The following is a 22,432-nucleotide window of genomic DNA, read 5'->3' on the forward strand; positions in this document are numbered from 1 at the left end:
AGCTCCCCTCGCTCCACATTTATGAGTGCTCTGGCTATAGCTAGGAATGGTCTTCCCAATATGATTGGGTGAGTGTGACTCTCTTCCATGTCCAATATGACAAAGTCTGTTGGGAGGAAGTATTTCCCAACCTTTACCAACACGTTTTCCACCACTCTTATTGCTTGTTTTTGAGTTTTGTCAGCCAGCCTGATGACTACATCTGTGGGCATTATCTCATTGATCTGTAACCTCTTCATAAGCGATAAGGGCATTATGTTGATGCTTGCTCCCAAATCGCAGAGTCCTTTATCAAACATGGTTTCTCCTATGGCACAGGGAATGTAGAAACTCCCTGGGTCCTTTTTTTTGTAGGCAACTCTGGTTGAATGAGAGCACTGCACTCCTTATTCATCACTATAGTTTGGCCTCCCTTGAGTGAACTTTTCCTGGGAAGCAGCTCCTTCATATACTTGATGTATGCCCACATTTGTTAGAGGGTCTTGATGAATGGTATGTTTACATGGAGGGATGCAAACAAATCAAGAAACCTTGAGTATATTCTCTTCTCCACAGCACCATTGAGTAATTGGGGGAAGGGTGCATAGAGTCTCAGCAACTCCTGTTGTGAGATTTTGGGTTCTTGGTGATCTTTTTCCTGCTTCTCTGCTGAGGTATCTTCAGGTTATTCTGACGGCTTGGTTGGCTCGTCCTTGGTCTCCTGTCCACTTATAGTGACCATCTTACAATCTTTCCATCTTACTTTCTTTGTTTCTCCTCTCGAATTTTTCTCCGTATCACTTGGGAATCCATCTGTAGGTTTGGGAATATGCTCAGAGAGATAACCTACTTGAGATTCCAACCTCTTGATGGTGTCTTCCTGGTTCTTAAAGTTGGCTCGCACTTCCTCCTTGAACACCTTGTTGTCTTGAATCTCTTTGCATATACCCTCAAGTAAGTTCTCAATCCTTGAGAGTCTATCATCAGAAGGTTATGGTGAGTTGAGATTGGAGGGATGAGAATGGTTAGGTTGGCTTTGGTATAGGTATTGAGATGGGTTGTTATGTGAGTGTTGATATGGTCTAGGTGTGGCATGTTGGTGAGCTATGTTGCTGGGATTTGGATGTCTTTGATATTGGCCTTGGTCTTGTTGATTTTCCCATCCAAAGTTAGTGTGATTTCTCCATCCAGAGTTGTAAGTTTTGGAGTATGGATCATGGACTTGTCCAGGTGAGTTTCCCATATAGTTGGCTTGCTCCCAGTCACCTTCTTCTCCTATGTTTACTCCTTCTTGAGTTGGTGATGAGGTGATGGCTGCTGCAACCTGGTTCTCTTCCACCTTCTTGGTAAGATCTGCTAGCTGCTTGGTGATCATCTTGTTTTGAGCTAACAATGCATCCATGTGGTTCAGCTCCATTACTCCTCTAGTGTTACTTCTTTCAGAGGCATAGAATTAGTCATTCTCAGCAACTATTTCGATGACATCTATAGCTTCTTCAATGGTTTTCTTCTTGTTTAAAGAACCTCCTGATGAATGATCCACAGCCTTCTTTGACTCATAGGAGAGACCTTCATAGAAGATGTGAAGTTGGACCCACTCATTAAACATCTTTGGTGGCCATCTCCTTGTTAGAAATTTGAACCTTTCCCAAGCTTCGTAAAGTGTCTCCCCATCTTGCTGTCTGAACGTCTGCACTTCAGTTCTCAGCCTATTGATCCTTTGAGGAGGATAAAATCGTGCTAAAAATTTGTTCACCATTTTTTCCCAATTAGTTAAGCTTTCCTTTGGGAAGGATTCAAGCCATTTGGATGCCTTGTCCCTTAGTGAAAAAGGGAACAAGAGCAGCCTATAGACATCTGGGTGGACTCCATTGGACTTCACTGTGTCACAAATCCTCAAGAAGGTGGTCAAGTGTTGATTAGGATCTTCTTGAACACCTCCTCCAAATGAACAATTATTCTGCACCAGGGTGATGAGCTGAGGTTTTAGCTCGAAATTGTTGGCATGTATGGTGGGTTTCTGAATGCTGCTTCCACAGTTTCCTGGATTAGGATTGATATAGGATCCTAAGACCCTCTTTTCATGCCCAGCCCGGTTTGCATGGCCTTCTCTGGCATGATTATGAGCTTCTTCTTCATGATTGTTCTCTAAATTCTCTTCCATATTGGGTTCGAAGTACTCTTCCTCTTTTTCAGCACCTACTACTCTTTTTCCTCTTGCTTCCCTCCTTAATCTAAAGAAGGTCCTCTCAGGTTCAGAATCAAAGGAAGTTGAAGCCCCGCTTCTTCTCCTTGTCATACAATCAACAAGGCACAAGCAAGGAAATAAATGCAGAAACTATTCTTGTTAAAAAAAAATTGTTGTTAGTGTGAGTGATGCAATATATCACATAGTTAGTGGGTGAGGGAAAAAGATTGTAAACACTGGAATAAAAGGGTTAAAGGGATGGGAAGAAAAACAACTGAAACTGAAAGTAAATTGCTCAAACAGAAATTTAAATCAGTAGAGTGAAAAATACTCAATCTAGTTATCCTCCAACTTAATCATTGTTGATACAAAATCAATCCCCGGCAATGGCGCCATAAACTTGATGCACGGAAAATTCGTCTCGTAACAAATTTCCTTCGGCAAATGTACCGAATTGTCGTCAAGTAAAAACTCACTATAGAGTAAGGTTGAATCCCACAGAGATTGATTGATCAAGCAACTTTAATTAGAGGAATGTTCTAGTTGAGCGAACCAGAATTTGATTTGAGATTTGCAGAACATTAAATTACGGAAAATTATATAGCAGAAAAAAATAAATGCTAGAAATAAAGAGCTGAATGTAAATGGCAGAAAGTAAATTGCAGAATCTTAAATGGGAATGCGGGAAATGATCATAAAAGTAAATGGCAAAAAGTAAAGAGAATGGGTAAGATCAGAAATGGGGAGTTCATTGGGCTTAGAAGATGTTGCATTCTCCGGATCAAATTCATTTTCATCTCTTCCTCAATCAATGCATTCATTGATCTCCTTGGCAATCTTAAATGATCGAATTCCAATTCCTTGGTAATCCAATCTCTCAGATCTTAATCAATAGCTAATTCCTTGGTCAATTTCTCATGAGAAGAGATGAAGTATGGTCACTGATTATACCACATGCATTCCCAAATCAAGTATTGGTAGGATTATAGTCACATATCCATCCAAACCCAATTTGGTCCATCATGAGAAAGCATTTCTAGCATGATCTCTTCATTCCTCTTCCAAGGTTCCGAAGAGATCCAAATATGAATAGTTTCTTTTCCAAGATAACTACCCAATTGGATGAAGATTGAAAGCTTTCTAGTAAAATCAAGAGAAAAGATAGAAGAAGAAGAATGAAAACTAATATTGATCCATCAAATTGCAGCAGAGCTCCCTAACCCAATGAAATGGGTTTAGTTGTTCATAGCTCTGGAAAATGAAAACAAAAATGGAGAATACATCATGAAAGTAAAACTAGAAGTTGCAGAAAAAGTAAAATACAGAGAGCCGTTCTATGCCCAAGGCTCCTAAAGTTTCCAACCCACATCTAATTCAAAGCTACTCCTATATATACTACTCTTCTGATCTTCTAGTTGGCTCTTCAAATCTTGGGTGTGGGCCTCTGAATCTTGAGTTTGAAGCAGTTATCCTCTTTATTGGGCTTAGCTTTACTTGCAGAGAGAAAATGTGAAGTAGGCAGGGACTTTGGCTCAAGATGTTAGTGGTGTCAACGTTAAGTGAAAGTGTGGGTTCAAGAACGTTAGTGACAATCACCTTTTTCACTAACGTTCCTAACCCAAATATGATCACGTTGACTTCAACATTAGTTGCACTAACGTGACCACTAACGTTGCCTCTTGGTCCTTCGCATACGTTATTGGGACTTACCTTTCCCAATAACGTGGTGAGTCACCCCTTCTCCTTATGTTAGAGTCCACGTTAACTAGGTTAACGTGACTTCTAACGTAGCAATGCCAATTCTTCGAGAACATTAGTGACACTTATCTTTGTCACTAATGTTCCAATGTGCCCCTACTTCCCACGTTAGAGTCCACGTTAACTAAGTTAACGTGGCTTCTAACGTAGTCATGCTGGCCATCTCCAACGTTAGTGACAAAGGTGAGTGTCACTAACATTGGCTCATCATCTCTTTATCCACGTTAGCTTCCACGTTAACAAAGTTAACGTGGAAGTTAACGTTGCTTATGGTGGCTTGTGGTGGTTCTCCCCAATGTTAGTGACAAAGGTAAGTGTCACTAACGTTGGCGATCACTTGCTTTCTCCACCTTAGCTTCCACGTTAACTAAGTTAACGTGGCAACTAACATGGCCACTCATGAGCTTGGTCCAACGTTAGTGACAAAGGAAAGTGTCACTGATGAGCGGATAATTTATACGCTTTTCGGCATTGTTTTTAGTATGTTTTTAGTATGTTTTAGTTAGTTTTTATTATATTTTTATTAGTTTTTAGTTAAAATTCACTTTTCTGGACTTTACTATGAGTTTGTGTGTTTTTCTGTGATTTCAGGTATTTTCTGTCTGAAATTGAGGGACCTGAGCAAAAATCTGATTCAGAGGCTGAAAAGGACTGCAGATGCTGTTGGATTCTGACCTCCCTGCACTCGAAGTAGATTTTCTGGAGTTACAGAAGCCCAATTGGCGCTCTCTCAATTGCGTTGGAAAGTAGACATCCTGGGCTTTCCAGAAATGTATAATAGTCCATACTTTGCCTGAGATTTAATGGCCCAAACAGGCGTTCCAAGTCAGCTCAAGAATTCTGGCGTAAAACGCCGGAACTGGCATAAGAATGGGAGTTAAACGCCCAAACTGGCACAAAAGCTGGCGTTTAACTCCAAGAAAAGTCTCTACATATAGAAGCTTCAATGCTCAGCCCAAGCACACACCAAGTGGGCCCGAAAGTGGATTTTTATGTCATTTACTCATCTTTGTAAACCCTAAGCTACTAGTTCTCTACAAATAGGACCTTTTGCTATTGTATTTGACATCTTTTGATCACTTTAGATCTTAGGATCATCTTTGGACGTCTAGTTCTTAGATCATGGGAGGCTGGCCATTTTGCCATGCCTAGACCTTGTTCTTATGTATTTTCAACGGTGGAGTTTCTACACACCATAGATTAAGGTGTGGAGCTCTGCTGTACCTCGAGTATTAATGCAATTACTATTGTTCTTCTATTCAATTCAGCTTATTCTTGTTCTAAGATATCACTTGTTCCTCAACTTGATGAATGTGATGATCTGTGACACTCATCATCATTCTCACCTATGAACGTGTGCCTGACAACCACCTCCGTTCTACCTTGGATTGAGTGGGTACCTCTTGGATTCCTTAATCAGAATCTTCGTGGTATAAGCTAGAATTGATGGCGGCATTCAAGAGAATCAGGAAGGTCTAAACCTTGTCTGTGGTATTCTGAGTAGGATTCGAGGATTGAATGACTGTGACGAGCTTCAAACTCCTGAAGGCTGGGCGTTAGTGACAGACGCAAAAGAATCACTGGATTCTATTCCAACCTGATTGAGAACCGACAGATGATTAGCCGTACTGTGACAGAGCGCGTTGAACATTTTCACTGAGAGGACGGGACTATAGCCACTGACAACGGTGATGCCCAACATACAGCTTGCCATGGAAAGGAGTAAGAAGGATTGGATGAAGACAGTAGGAAAGCAGAGAGACGGAAGGGACAAAGCATCTCCATACGCTTATCTGAAATTCTCACCAATGAATTACATAAGTATCTCTATCTTTATTTTATGTTTTATTTATCTTTAATCCTCCATAAAACATTTGAATCCGCCTGACTGAGATTTACAAGATGACCATAGCTTGCTTCATACCAACAATCTCCGTGGGATCGACCCTTACTCGCGTAAGGTTTATTACTTGGATGACCCAGTGCACTTGCTGGTTAGTTGTGCGAAGTTGTGATAAAGAGTTGAGATTGCAATTGAGCGTACCATGTTGATGGCGCCATTGATGATCACAATTCCGTGCACCAGTCACTAACGTTGGCCTTGTTTCTTCTTCCACGTTAGAGTTCACGTTAACTTAGTTAACGTGACTCTCAACGTGGGCTATGATGGCTTCGAGGGCGTTATTGGCGATTACCTTTCTCATTAACGTTGCAAGCTAGCTCCCATTCCACGTTAGAGGTCATGTTAGTTAGACTAACGTGGCTGCTAACGTGGTTCTTCTTTGCTTCCTTTGTCCTGAAATCAAGCAACAAAGTGCATCAAAGTTCTATTCCAAGTCATGAGTCATGCATCATCCAATTTGTCATATAATTCATGCAAAATTCTCATGAAATCATGTAAAGTGCACAATGTATGCTTGAATCAAGATGTAAGTGAATATCCACCCCAAAACTAGCTTATTTCTTAAGAAAATGCATGAAACTACCCTAAAAACACTAAAGAAAGGTCAGTGAAACTGGCCAAAATGCCCTGGCATCATTTGTCACTTCAATTTGCCCCAAGATTTTTCCTTTGTTTTCTGAAGCTTCAAGCGTTAGTGTGGATCGTTCATGATTCTGTTGTACGCTTGTTGCCGCTGTTTTTCTTTCTTGCTTGTAGGTTGGTACTTTATTATTCTGTTTATTTGAAGGTTGTGATTCTCCTTAGTGTTGGTTGCATGATTTTATTTCTTGAAAGGTTTTGATTCTTCTTTGCTGTGGCTTGGAAGAGATGTTGGCGTTTGTGTTTCTTGGTTTTCCCTTCGCGATTTTCTTTTACTGAAAAAAAAAAAGGGGTTAGGGTTTTGACTTTTTGCATTCTTTCTTTCTTGTGCCTGCACGGTTGCCTCCAAAGGGTGCCCCTGGGTTTTGATTGATTATCTTATACTATTTTTGTGAACCTTGGGGCGTTCTTTTGCTTGGTGTTTGCTTTTTGCTGCTGCCTGAGTTGCTTAGTAGTAACCCTTCTTTTGTTTTCTTGCTATAGGTGTAGTTTTTCTATGTCTTCTCGTAAGAATATTGTTGAGATGTCTACAAAGGTCCCTCATGGTATGGCTGATTGGTTAGATTCCATAGTGCTGATGTGTGTGACTGTAGTGGACCCAGAGTATTGTGAGAAGTTTAGGAGATTTCATAGGGTGTATGAGAACAGGGAGGATGAGAAAAATTACGAGCTGCTGTCGCCCGATCCTGAGGAGAGGGTTAGTTTTCCTTCTTTAGGTCGGGCCGAATGCCCCTTCTTTTATGCTTACGACTGCTTTTTTACCAAATTAGGTATTACCCTTCCCTTTACTCCATTTGAGACCGACGTCCTTTGGAATTGTAATGTAGCTCCTTCACAGCTTCACCCAAACTATTGGGCTTTCATGAAAATTTTTCAGTTGTTGTGTCGGGGGTTGGGTGTCCAACCTTCCCTTTCTCTTTTTCTCTATTTGTTTGTTATGACAAAACCGGGAGTGGCCAAGAAAAAGGCTTCTTGGATTTCTTTCTGTGCTACTTAGGGCAAGAAAGTTTTTGCTATTTTTGATGACTCCTTCCACGATTTCAAAAACTTTTATTTCAAAATCCGAGCTGTTGAGGATGTTTACCCCTTCTTCCTAGATGAGAATAATGAGCCGACCTTTCCCCTTTGTTGGCAAAAAGATCTCGTGGTCCTTAAGTATTCGTGGGAGAGTCTAGATGAGGTAGAGAGGGCCTTTGTGGGTGTCTTGGAGGAGCACTGGGGAGAGCCTCCTCATTCGGACACAAAGAGATTTTTAGGGGACCCTGCTCTCCTTCGCTCCGAACTAGGTAGTGCCTGACTTCTTTATAAGGCAGTCTTTCTTGTTGCTTTTATTTGTTCATTGTGTAACTATTTCTGTGGTCTTTTGCTTCTTTTTTCAGAGATGGTTGCTGTTCATACCCTGGGTCGAGCTGTCCGACCCGGGATGTTCGACAGACAAAGCGACCGACCTCTCCAGGTCAGGACAACCCGACCTCTCCTCAAAGAGCTCGGCCAAGTCACAGGAAAGCCCAAATGAAGGGCCCAAATAGAGGAACGCGCTCCAAATCCAAGGGTAGCCCAAACCCATAGGGATAAGGGCGGTTCCCTTAAAGATGACCTCACTTAAAGATAAGATAAAGATAAGATAAGATAACTAACTTATCTTATCCGCAGAAGGCCACATCTCACCATTATAAATACACTGGAGCACCCAGGTATAACTCATACTCTGATTCTACTTAATACCTGCTTAATACCCTTGCTAACTTAAGCATCGGAGTCCCTTGCAGGTACCCCCCACCCTCCGGGGACGAAGGATCAGCACCATCACCAAGTCCAACAAGTCGGACACGGCGGCTCCAGCCACCATCATCAAGTCGGACACAACGGCTCCGACCAGCATAAAAGATCTCGTCCGAGATCGACCTACAGTTTCAGGTAACCCACGAAACATTGGCGCCGTTGCCGGGGAACCTGGAAGTCATCCTATTAAACATGGCAGATGACCACGACAACGACCACGATTCAGGTCTGGAAGATAGAACGCCGCATAAAAACGCAGACACAACACTCAAAGATACTCCAGAAACCAATGGAGACAAAAATTCATCAAATCCAAGAATCATAGAAGCACTTCGAAATCGATTGGAGCAACTCGAGAAAGAAGCCCAACATCATCGTGAAAAAGAAGAAGATCTACGCCGGGAGATAAGGCGACGCAGAGAACTAGAAGATAAGATTGTAAAACTCGAAGCCGATCTTAAAACTAAAGCTACTCGATCATCCGCAGAAGATAGCTCTCAGAAAGATCAAGACCCATTCACCAGAGAAATTACGAAGACCAAAATTCCAAAAGATTTCAAGCTTCCAGATATGACTCTATATGACGGCACCTCGGACCCCAACCATCATCTCAGCAACTTCAGAAGTAGAATGTACCTCACAGATGCCTCAGATGCAGTCCGCTGCAAAGCCTTTCCAACAACTCTCACCAAGACAGCCATTAAATGGTTTGGCAACTTACCTCCAAAATCCATCTCGAGTTTCGACGATCTGGCCAAGAAGTTCCTGGCCCGATTCTCCATACAAAAGGACAAAGCCAAACACGCACCTAGCCTACTAGGGATCAAGCAAGGAGATCGGGAGAGCCTTCACAACTACATGGAAAGATTCAACAAAACATGCATGGACATACAAAGTCTACCAACAGAGGCTGCCATTATGGGCCTTATAAATGGCCTACGAGAAGGACCATTTAGTTAATCTATATCAAAGAGATATCCTACGTCCTTAGATGAAGTACAAGAACGGGCACAAAAATACATCAACATGGAGGAAAACTCTCGACTTGTTGAAACCTCAAGGTTCGGCTCTACCTACCGAGATAAAGAATCCAAGAAAAAGGAAGATTGCTCCGGAGAGAAAATCAAGAAATATCATAACTATACTCCTCTTAGGGTATCCTTGGTAGATGTTTACAAAGAAGTCTGCCATACAGAGAAAATCCCTCCAGCTCGGCCACTTAAAGGCAAAAGAGGAGGAGGAAATCGGAACGAATACTGTGAGTATCACCGACTACGAGGGCACTCCACCAACGAATGCTTCGACTTGAAAAACATCATAGAAAAACTAGTAAGAGAAGGAAAGCTAGATCGGTTTTTGGCCAATCGGGATGACGAACCAAGAAAAAGAAGATGGGATGAGGATGTAGGACGATCTGAACGATCACCTTGCACACTGGAAAGACACGTTCATGTAATACACGGCAGATTTGCTGGAGGAGGAATCCTTAAATCATCCCGAAAGCGACACCTCAAAGAAGTATACCACGTCGAAGGAAAAAAGGAAGCCCCAGACATCCCAGCAATCACGTTTACCAAGGAAGACGCATCCGGAATCGTCCCGGGACACGATGACCCCATGGTCATTACGATCATATTGGCAAACGCCAACCTTCACCGTACATTAATTGACCAGGGAAGCTCTGCCGACATCCTATTCAAAAGTGCTTTCGACAAACTCGGCTAGAAGAAAAAGAGCTAAGAGCATACCCGAACAGCCTGTTCGGACTAGGAGATACCCCAGTTCAACCGTTGGGATACATATCGCTGCATACAACCTTCGGAAAGGGAAACCAATCCAGAACACTCAAGATAGACTACATCGTAGTTGACGTAAGCTCAGCCTACAATGCCTTAATAGGTCGGACAACGTTAAATCAACTCGGCGCAATAGTTTCAACCACACATCTATGTATGAAATTCCCAACTGCAGAAGGGATAGCTACAATAAAGGCAGATCAAAAAATGGCACGTCACTGTTATAACGAAAGCCTAAACCTCCGAGGTGAAGGAGGAGAGTTCCACACAATCGAGCTTGGTGGAGTCCAGAGGCGAGCAGAATTCCGACCACAACCCGAAGGAGAAGTAGAAAAAATCCAGATCGGAGACACCTCGGATAAAACAACTAACATTAGCACGATCCTAAAAGGAGACATAAAAGAATCACTAATACGGTTCCTACGAGATAATGTTGATCTCTTCGCATGGAAAGCTGCCGACATGCCAGGTATTGATCCCGAACTAATGAGCCACAAATTGGCAGTCTATCCGGGATCCCGGCCGATACAACAAAGACGAAGAAAACTTGGACCAGAACGAGCTCAGGCTGTAGAAGAACAAGTACAAGCGCTACTTGAGGCAGGGTTCATAAGGGAAGTCAAATATCCACTATGGCTAGCAAACGTCGTCTTAGTGAAAAAGTCAAATGGGAAGTGGCGAATGCGCACCGACTACACCAACCTCAACAAAGCCTGCCCAAAAGACCCCTACCCACTCCCAAGTATCGACGCTCTAGTGGAAGCTTCATCAGGTTATAAGTATCTCTCATTCATGGACGCATATTCAGGGTACAACCAAATCCCCATGTATCCACCGGATCAAGAAAAAACCTCGTTCCTAACACCGAAAGCAAACTACTGCTACATCGTGATGCCTTTTGGTCTCAAGAACGCAGGAGATACTTATCAAAGGCTAATGAATAAAGTTTTCTCAGATCACATCGAAAAAATCATGGAAGTTTATGTAGACGATATGTTGATAAAGACACAAAGCGAAGATACATTGTTATCCGACCTGACTCAAGTGTTTTCTATTATCAGGAATCACAACATGCGGCTCAATCCCGCAAAATGCACCTTCGCAGTAGAAGCCGGCAAATTCTTGGGCTTCATGCTCACACAAAGGGGGATTAAAGCAAATCCAGACAAATGCCGAGCCATACTCAACATGAAGAGCCCAACCTGTATCAAAGAGGTACAACAACTCAACGGGAGGTTAGCCGCTCTATCCCGATTCTTAGCAGGAGCTGCGATAAGATCTCTTCCCTTCTATGCTACCTTAAGAAAAGGAAAACAGTTCGAATGGACGATAGAATATGAGCAAGCCTTCCTAGACTTCTTAGAAGGAGAACCGCTCATATTATATCTCGCAGTAGGGAGCCGGGCAAAAGGCTCAGCACTAGTCAAAGAAGACGAACATGGGCAAAAACCCGTCTACTTCATTAGCAGAGCATTACAAGGATCCGAGCTGAACTACCAGAAAATAGAAAAGTTTGTCTACGCTCTGATCCTCACATCCCGGCGGCTTCGCCCATATTTCCAAGTGCATACCATTAAAGTCCGAACCAACCAACCCATAAAAGGAATATTACAGAAAATAGATCTAGCAGGAAGAATCCTACAATGGGCAATCGAGTTGTTCGAATTCGACCTCCAATACGAGGCACGTACAGCAATCAAATCGCAACACCTGGCCGACTTCATCGCAGAATTTACAGACGTCCCGGAAATCCCCATAGAATGGAACATATACGTAGACGAATCCTCGAATAAAACAGGAAGCGGTGCGGGTGTGATAGTTGAGAACAACCAAGGAACTCAGCTGGAGCTCTCCCTTAAATTCGGATTCCCGGCCTCAAACAACCAGGCAGAATACGAAGCACTATTAGCTGGTCTGAAGCTGGCTAGGGAGGTTGGAGCTCAGAAGCTCAATATCTACAGTGACTCACAAGTCATCACCTCACAAATAACAGGAAACTACCAAGCCAAAGATCCGACCATGAAGAAGTATTTGGATAAAACCAAAGAATAGCTCGGACAACTCGGGGAATATACGATCCACCACATACCCCGTGAGAAAAATGCCCGAGCCGACGCCCTTTCAAAATTAGCCAGCACCAAACCAGGGGGCAACAACAGAAGCCTCATCCAGGAGGTATTACATAACCCGTCAATAGCGGAAGAAGAAAGAATCCTAGCCATAATAGGTCAGGATCAAGGATGGATGACCCCCATAATAAACTACCTCAAAACAGAAGAACTCCCTACAGATGAAAAGGAGGCAAAGAGGCTAAAAAGGGAGGCACAGTACTACACTATCATAAACAACACGCTGTACAAAAGAGGGATATCAACACCTTTACTAAAATGCGTACCAACTTCCAACACAAAGGAAGTCTTGGAGGAAGTACACAGTGGAATTTGTGGAAATCATCTCGGAGCGCAAGCTCTCACCAAAAAGGTACTCCGGGCGGGATTCTATTGGCCAACTCTACAAAAGGAGGCTACAAAATTTGTAAGGACATGTCCATCATTCCAGAAGCATGCCAACTTTCACATTGCCTCACCAGAAAAGCTCATCAGCGTAACCTCACCCTGGCCATTTGCGAAATGGAGACTCGACCTACTCGGACCCTTCCCACAGGGATCGGGACAAGTAAAATTTCTCATAGTAGGAGTAGGCTATTTCACGAAATGGATCGAGGCAGAACCCCTAGCCAACGCCACCGCTCAAAGAAGTCGAAAATTCCTATATAGGAACATTATTACGAGGTTCGGGGTACCATACTCCATCACCACGGACAACGGTACCTAATTTACAGAGGCAGGCTTCAGAAAACTGGTGGCCGATTTGAACATAAAACACCAGTTCACCTCCGTCGAACATCCCCAAGCCAATGGACAAGCCGAAGCGGCCAACAAAGTCATATTGGCCGGATTAAAGCGGAGGCTACAAGAAGCAAAGGGAGCTTGGGCCGAGGAACTTCCACAAGTCCTATGGGCATATCGAACAACACCCCATTCTACTGCAAATGAATCACCATTCCGACTAGCATACGGAGTGGAGGCAATGATTCTAATAGAAATCGAAGAAGGATCTCCCCGAGTAATCCACTACAATGAACAAGCAAACTCCCAACTTCAAAGAAAAGAGCTCGACTTGTTACCCGAAGTCCAAGAAAGAGCTCGGATCAGGGAAGAAGCTCTAAAACAACGAATGGGTTCCAGATATAATCAAAAGGTAGTGTCGAGAAGTTTTGCAGAAAATGATCTCATCCTAATCAGAAATGACATTGGAACAACTCGACCCGGAGAAGGAAAGCTGGCAGCTAACTGGAAAGGACCTTACCGAGTCATTGAAGTACTAGGGAAGGGCTATTACAGACTGTCCGAGCTTGATGGACGAGAGCTTCCTCGATCATGGCACGCCTGCAACCTAAGAAGGTACTACAGTTAGAAAAGATAAAGGATCTCACTAAATGGATGCGCTCTTTTTCCTGAAAAGGTTTTTTAATGAGGCACCATGTCGAGACCTAGGAACAAGGAAATTCCCACATGTATATATTTGCATTTTTCTTTGAATAAAGTTTATTTAGATATTCTACAAAGATTCCAAGACGCATTAATCTGAAGTATTCATCGTCCGATTATAAAGCAACAGGTCGGCAGAAAGTGAAAAAGAAATTCACTACGCGACCATGATAAAAACAATCGTCCGACAAAGGTGAAAACGCGATTCACCCAAAGGACGATCTAAAGACGCCAACCATTTTCTACAAATCGGCAAAGATGAACACAGAATAATGTAAGAAGTTATCGAAAGCAATCCAAAAAAAAGAACCTGACGAGGTCTTACGGATAGCTAATATAATAACTTAAAGACTGGCCGACGTTCAGAAGTTGGACCAAGTCAACCTAAGTTATAAGTAAACCCTGGAAAGAGGTCTGGCCAACCCTATTAAAGAGGATTACTTTAACTTAGAAGGGCCTGATATAACAAAGTCAGCCCAAAATTAAAAAGTTATCCAAGTAGTCCCTGAAAGAGATCTGACAAAGATCCAAGAAAGAGGACTACAAAAAATAACTTAAAGGAGACCGATATAACCAAGTCGGACTCCTACCACTAAAAAGTTATCCAAGTAGTCCCTGAAAGAGATCTGACAAAGATCCAAGAAAGAGGACTACAAAAAATAACTTACAGGAGACCGATATAGCCAAGTCGGACTCCTACCACTAAAAAGTTATCCAAGTAGTCCCTGAAAGAGATCTGACAAAGATCCAAGAAAGAGGACTACAAAAAATAACTTAAAGGAGACCGATATAACCAAGTCGGACTCCTACCACTAAAAAGTTATCCAAGTAGTCCCCAAAAGAGATCTGACAAAGATCCAAGAAAGAGGACTACAAAAAATAACTTAAAAGGAGACCGACGTAACCAAGTCGGACTCCTACCACTAAAAGTTATCAAGCATAATCCCTGAAAAAGACCAAGTAAAGGCTCAGAAAAGGGGATCACAAAAAGCTTTTGAGGGGGACCAACATAAAGAAATCGGTCATAAAGGCGCTAAAATACAAACAAGAGCGAGGAAACCGGGAAACAAGTCGGACCCCCCACAGGCACAGGCCTCAAAAGGATCCAAATTACAAACGATAAGCAAAAGCAAAACAACCTAAAGAGGCCAGACAGCAAAATTTCAACAGATATCATGCATAATACGATAAGAAGCTTCAAGAGGTCACCAGAAAACCAACCTCAGAAGCTACTTTTGTTTTTCAGAAAGAGTTGCAAGACAGACAACTAGAAGTGTCCAGAAGAACAAATAAAACAAAGTTCAAAAGCCCACAAACCGGGCTATGTACACAAATATCCATAAAAAGATCAGCTAAAGATCGGTAGGTTTCCCGGCAGCATCAGTATGAGGAGAAGAAGGACGAGTCTGAAGGGGCACAGCATCTACGGTTCCATCATCCCGGTTCAGAATCTAGCAATCTGGATCAGATGTAACGGGAGGAACAGAGGAAGTTGACACCTTAAGAGAAGGCACTGGGGGAGGATCAGTCTCTTCATCATCTTGGTCATCAGGGACAATCTTACCATCCCTCACGACATTATCCAGGCTGATGAGAGTCAAGTCGGCATCAGGAGCAACAATCTGAAACTGCTCCATCAGGTTCTCGGAGGCAGCAGTTACACTACCCATAAGGTGACCCTGAAGCTCACCATAATTAACCCGAGCTGTTTCCAACTCCTCCCGAAGACGCATCAATTCCCTATAAGCCGAGACATAGCTATCCTTATGCTTCAAAGCCATGTCTTCGGCCAGCTTCAGAGAAGCAGCAAGGGCAATAGAGCTGGCCTTCTCACCCTCCAGTTCCTTCTCCACCTTGGCCAACTTCACCTCCAACTCCTCCTTCAGACCCTTGATTCGATCAAACTTTGACTTGGCCTCCTCCATAAAAGATTTGGTAGCATGAACCGGAATCCCCTGAATTGTTCGAAAAATAGCCGCACCCATATGGGCCATCTTTACACTATTCTGGGTAATAAAATACAAATGCTTTAACAGAGACACGTCGTCCATGGAAAGCCCACCATAGGGGGCAATTTGCTGGTCTACAAATTCAATGGCGTCAAAGTCGGGAGCATCCAAGTTAAAGGATTCGGATGTTTTTTGCTTTTTCAAGGGAGGGGCACCAGAAGCAGCAACAGAAGTTTGAGGAGGATCGACCTGATGAAATTGGGGAGTAGGAATCACTTTCCTCGGCCCAAGGGAACTCGGCACCAGGGGCTTCAGGGGGACCTGTGAAGATCCCTCGCCGGCCACCTTGGCCGAGATGTTCAGAGCAGCAGTTGCCTTCTTTGCCCTTTTAAAGGCCTTCATAGAGTCATTACTCTTTGAAATCCCTACAAAACACAAAAAAGTCACGACAAAGAGCTACAAGGAGGAAGAAAAAGGAAATAAGTACAGAAACAAGTCAGATAAATACCCAAAACAGTTCGAACTAAGGATGGGTCATTCAAAAATCTTTTTGTATCAAGATGGGGCGGTTTTCCCCATAGATCTTCAAGAACAACAACGAAAGCACGCTCAACATCATCAAGCATCTCCCAAGTATAACGAGACACTCTCACATCCCTCTGCCACTCTAGAGGGAAAGAAGGCTCATCATTTTCGTCAAGAAAAAAGGGGCGGGCCCCCTCGACAGCACGGACCTTAAAGAAGTAATTCTTGAAATCCTTAAAGGACTCATCATACGTAGCAAAAACTTTATGGCCCTGGGCAGACCTGAAGGAAACCCAGGAAGCCTTCTTTTTTGAAGTACCACCAGGCTTGACAGAAACAAACAAGTAAAGAAACAAAGTCTGGGAAGGTGTTACATCTAGTTCACGGCAGAGAAGTTGAAAAATTTTAACAAAACCCCAGGAATTGGGATGAAGCTGGGATAGAGCAATATTACACGACCACAACAGGCCGGTTTCAAAAGCAGTAAAAGGAAAAGTAACATTCAACTGGCTGAAAAAGTATTCATAGGCATAGAAGAAGGGGCACTCCCTCTCAATGGAAGTCGGGAAGCAAACCCTCTCATCAGAATCAGGAGCAACAAGCTCGTAATCCCCCTCGCGAGCATTGTTTCCACAAATCCTATGACGCTTCCTCAGCTCTGTGCAAAATTCAGCGTCCACAACGGAAACACACAACAAAACAAGGGAGTCCAGCCAATCGGACATCCCCTCGGGAACTTTGGAAGACATCTCTACAATGTTATTGTGAGAAGACATGAGGCCAACTAAATCCTACAAGTAAGAAAAGAAAATGAGGTTACTACAAACATCTCGGACAAAGGAGAAAACAGCTCGGTCAACTACTTCTCAGGCAATGAAAAGCAAGAAAAGGAAAACCCCAAGACTCAAAACCAAAGTCCTGGTGCATCCTTTGGAGGCAGTAACAAGGCAAGGTTTCCAGGAAAATAATGTGAAGTTCGCATCCCAGCATTTTTCAAAGAACAAGACCTCAAAACAAAAAAGCATTTTCAAGAAGCATAAGTCATCACTGTGTACCAAACAAAAAGCATTCCCAGAACGTCAAAACGCGCCAAAGCAGAAATTGCTAAAGGTATGAACTTTCTCAAAGTCAGAAACAAAAACGATCAAGCAAAGCAAGGAACAAAATGTAGATTCTCTATCAGAAGCAACAAACAAAACCCTAGGAAGCCTCGACGAAAATATCAAAAGAGTGCACGAAAGAAAGCCAAGGAAAACACGTTTACAACGACAAACAAACAAGATCATGAAAAGGTTCAAACTTTCAAACATGCAAAATCAAAGCTTCACCAAAAAATGAAAAGTAAAGCCGCGAAAGAAGCAAGAAAGTTAGTACCAACCTGAAAAAGAAGCGAACTTCAAAGAAAATGAAGATGGAAATCTGGGAACACCTTCTCGCAAAGAAACGCGAACAGTGAGCAAATGTCACAGGAAGAAACGCGAAACTCCAGGCGAAAACAGAAGCTCCAGAAACACCAAACGATGCCGCAAACTCAGAAAAAGGAGAAGCACGAAACAAGAAAATAGAAGAGCGGAGAGAACGGAGAAAAGAAGTTATGAAAAGAGGAAAAGAAGAGAATCCGTTTCTGGGCTTGCAAAATCAAAATAAAGAGCCAAAAGGAAACGGGGCAATTAATGCTAAAATTAAGGAAAGCATTAAACCCTCGCACGTTCCCAAAACGCCAATATAAAAGCGCGCGCCTTTAGAGGAAACGTTCTACATTCAAAAGATTCTACAAAAGAAGAAATCGACAAAGTGCTTGAGTTCCGCTTCATCATGAAAGAACCGAAGTCAAAAAATCGACCTCAACAGAAAGACCGAGCTCAAGCAGGGGCACTATTCATACCCTGGGTCGAGCTGTCCGACCCGGGATGTTCGACAGACAAAGCGACCGACCTCTCCAGGTCAGGACAACCCGACCTCTCCTCAAAGAGCTCGGCCAAGTCACAGGAAAGCCCATATGAAGGGCCCAAATAGAGGAATGCGCCCCACCCCAAATCCAAGGGTAGCCCAAACCCATAGGGATAAGGGCGGTTCCCTTAAAGATGACCTCACTTAAAGATAAGATAAAGATAAGATAAGATAACTAACTTATCTTATCCGCAGAAGGCCACATCTCACCATTATAAATACACTGGAGCACCCAGGTATAACTCATACTCTGATTCTACTTAATACCTGCTTAATACCCTTGCTAACTTAAGCATCGGAATCCCTTGCAAGTACCCCCCACCCTCCGGGGATGAAGGATCAGCACCATCACCAAGTCCAACAAGTCGGACACGGTGGCTCCAGCCACCATCATCAAGTCGGACACAACGGCTCCGACCAGCATAAAAGATCTCATCCGAGATCGACCTACAGTTTCAGGTAACCCACGGAACAGTTGCCAACTCCGATTCGATGAAGGTCCTGAGGAAGACCAAGAAAATAGTGGCTGCTCAAAATATTCAGGGTAAGACGTCGGGGGAGGTTTCTAGCCAGGTTCCCCCTAAGAAGTCGGAGTCTAATCCTTCGGGTCCGAGGAAGGTTATCCCGACTCCTCGTGTTTGGGTGGCTTCTACCGACCCGCCTTTGGCGACTTCTGGTGCTGCCTCCTCTTTGACCTCCTTTGGCCCTCCTCTCAAGAAGCCAAGGACAGCCGAGACTTATGATTTAAATGATAAAGACTTCAATGGTGTGGATTTCACCATAGAGCTTATCAATCCTTATGGGAAGGTTCCTGCTGATGATGTGTCCTTCCTCCACCATCTTGACTTTATAGCTAGCAATAGCATTCATATAGCTAATCTCAATGCTGCTTTGTCCTGGGACTTTAAGAAGTTCCCTATCCATGCTACTAGTGCTTTTCTCCAGGAGGACAAATCTGATTATGAGATGGTGAAGGGTTTGAAGGACGAGTTAGAGGCCAAGAATGTTAGGTTGGAACTTGTGGTGGAGAGGGAGAAGGCCCAGGCTAATACTGCGGAGGCGGTTGCTAATCTTGCTGAGGACATGGCCAAGACGGCCAAGGAGAGCTACACTCGGACCTATGGCGAGCTGTTAGAGACTAGGGAGAGGCTTTTGTCTGCTTATGCCGACTATGCCGAGCGCCAGAGCCATGTGGTGAATGGTATGATTGCTTTGTATGAAAATCTGAAGGCTCAAGTCCGGGTTATTGCTCTTGATGTTGACCTTAGTCAGTTTAGCATGGATAATATTGTGGAGGATGGCAAAATTGTGCCTGCCCCTGATGATGATGACGAGGCTCCCCCTTCTGTGTCAACGGCTAAGGCTTCGACAGCCCCTCCTGCCGAGGTATCCCAGCCCGAGGTGGATCTTGATGTGGAGATTCTGACTGGGCCCGAGGAGGTGGTCGGTGCTGTCTCGATTTCTATCATACCTCCCTGGTCCTCAGGATGCAGCAAGTGGGGCGAAGCTAGACCCCTTGTAATCTTTTTTACTCCTTTTATTATGTATTGATGCGGTCCGACTTGTGGACCTTTTGAACTATTGGTTTTGTAATTATTTGCATAACTCTCTCGACGCATTATAGTTGCTTTTTAGCAACTTTTAGTTTTTTAATAAAAAGAACACCCTTACTCCTGGGTTGTCGTCGAGTAACCTTTGAGTTTTCAATGTTTTAATCTTTGTTTCTGACTGTTCTGGTCGTGCACTGGCTGGCCTTGGCAAGGTACTTTCATTTTTAGGTTGTTTTTTCAACCCTTGTATGACCTTATGTTTTGGCGATGGTATCCCTTCACGGGTCCTTATGCCTTTGGGATTTGGATGTTCAGAGCTTTCTCTTAGTCCGACATCCTCTGAGGTAGTGTTCGCTCCACGAACTTCTACTTTTGCCTTTTGGACCACGCCTTGTGTTAGTTTTGTTGACAACCTTCTGTTTTGGCGGCGTCATCCTCACGGCTTGTTGTCCGGGCTTTTTAGTCGATTTCCAATAGCTTTCTAGGTAGTGTTCTCATGTAGAACCTTTTCTTTTTAGCTTATTTGGACAACTTTTTAGCCTTGGTCGTGCTTTTGCTTTTTAAGTAGCGTCCCTTTTTCGGGCTTGTACCCTTTAGCTAGGCATTTTGGCACTAGGTTTTTCAACCTTTTGGCTTTTATCCGATGTTTTTCCCTTTTAGTGATCCTTTCATTGGTCCGACTTCTCTGTCGGGCCTTCTTAAGTTATTTTTAGTAATTCCATTTTAGTCCGACCTCGTCAGGTCGCTTTATATGAGTTACTTTTTATAACTTCTTGCATTAACTTGGGTTTCGTCGCTTCACCTTGCTTACCTTTCCTGGTTGGGCGATGAATTTTGTGTTCATTTTGAGTGTAATTTCCTCGGTAAATCCTAATGTCATTTTTTTAAAAAAAATTGTGAAACAAACATTCAATTTTAATTTTTTATTTAAATTTATTTTTCACACACTTATATCACAATTCCTAAATAATAGAAACCTATTATTTAAAATAAATAATAAAATGTTCAAATAAGTTAAAATTCAAGTACATCAAATAAGTACAATGATGTCTGTGTACCACCAGTAAGACTGCTGCCACCAGCAGAGTTGATGTTAGCGGCACACATTTGAGCCTGGTACACCTCCATCTGTGCCTCCATCCGCTGAAGCCACTCCAGCTGCTCCCTCCACTCCAACCTGAAGTTATCAGTGTCTGTCACATGTGAGAGGATCTATGGATACCTCTCTTGATAATCATTCAGCTCCTGAAACTGCTGATGAAGGCTATGGATGAGCTCCTACACCTAAACTTCAAATCCACGCCTTCCTCAGGATTGACGGCTCAACTGGTGGCAGAGCCGAATGATTGCCTCAATGTAGAGGTTTGAAGGCTACTAGGGAAGAATAACCCCAGGCCATATACACGGTTCTTGTATGGCGCTTAGGCGATCTCACGCCAAACTGCATTGAAATCGACGACTGAAGCAGCAAATCCATCGGCGGCGTCCTCCCCACTTTGCTGAGATTGTTGAGTCACAGCCTCTAGTCTCTACATGTAGGACTCCTATGTAACATGTTATTGTGATTAGTACGACAGCTATACAGTTGATCTCTAATATTATATCTGAAGATCAGATGTATGTTTACTCACATAATGATCCTGAGACCGCTGATAAGCGAATCTCGCTTTGTTCTCCTTCAACATGTGGGTGTACTTGAATGTCTTTGCCAGCGTCACCTCGCGATCCAACGACTTCGACTACACATGTTGCATTGAAACAATATGATTAGGATGCCTAGTAATAATGATATGAAAAAGAATATAACTAAGTTAATAATAAATTTAAAAGCAATACATACCAGTCTGGCCTTAGTATTCATGAAGGTCACTGAGCCACCATATAGTTAAATGACCTGGCCGATGCCCTGTTAGCTCCATTGGTGAGACGCTGATGTCTAAACCTCTTATCGGTATCCCAGTGAACTAATAAAGCCTTCTCTATTTCCGTTTAGAGCCAAGTTGTCAGGTGGTCCCGCCCCTCACGAACATCCCCCAGCATCTGCTACAGTCACCGAATCATTCGATGGTCGTAGATCTTCCTAATGAGGACATCGTGAGAGGTGTCCCAAAGTACAGGTGCACAAAGAAACTTAAAAATTAGTTAATCAAAATCGAAGATATAAACTAGCTAAGAAAGTTTGAAAAAAAATTACCGTCCATTTTTAAAATCATTGCTCTCTGATCTCAGAAGGGATCTTCTTGTAGCTGGGCCAGAGGTGGTCATACATCAACTTGATGACATTGGTCATTTCTTAAGTACATGCGTTGTTGTTTGGCGCAAACCTATCAACAATCCACAAACAAGCCAATATGGTAATATAAATTAAATTTTCAGAAGCAAATAACTAAATATATAGAGATTTTTATAGAAATTTCAGTAGAGTTTCAACTATAACTGGAATACGCCACAAACCCTTTTAATTAACAATTAACTTAAACAACACCAAATATCAATAGTCAATGAACAACGGGCAATAATCAAGAATCAACATCCATAAATCCACTATATCCACTTAACTGGAATCAAGAATCAAACACTTTTAGTAATTCAATAATTAGAAAACATGAAACACTTTTAGCTATGCAAACCTACAGCCCTAAATCCACTAAACTAGAATCAATAATCAGACACTTCAGCAATTCAATAATCAGAAAACATGACACACTTTCAACCATTCAAACCTACAACCTTAAATCCACTAAACTAGAATCAATTATAAGATACGTTTAACAATTCAATAATTAGGAAATATAGAAGACTTAAAGTGATACTTACCATGTGCCTCCATCAGGCCAAATTGTCAATTGTACGATGGGAGGT

Source organism: Arachis stenosperma, chromosome 10 (assembly GCF_014773155.1).
Source record: "Arachis stenosperma cultivar V10309 chromosome 10, arast.V10309.gnm1.PFL2, whole genome shotgun sequence".
Classification (NCBI taxonomy): domain Eukaryota; kingdom Viridiplantae; phylum Streptophyta; class Magnoliopsida; order Fabales; family Fabaceae; genus Arachis; species Arachis stenosperma.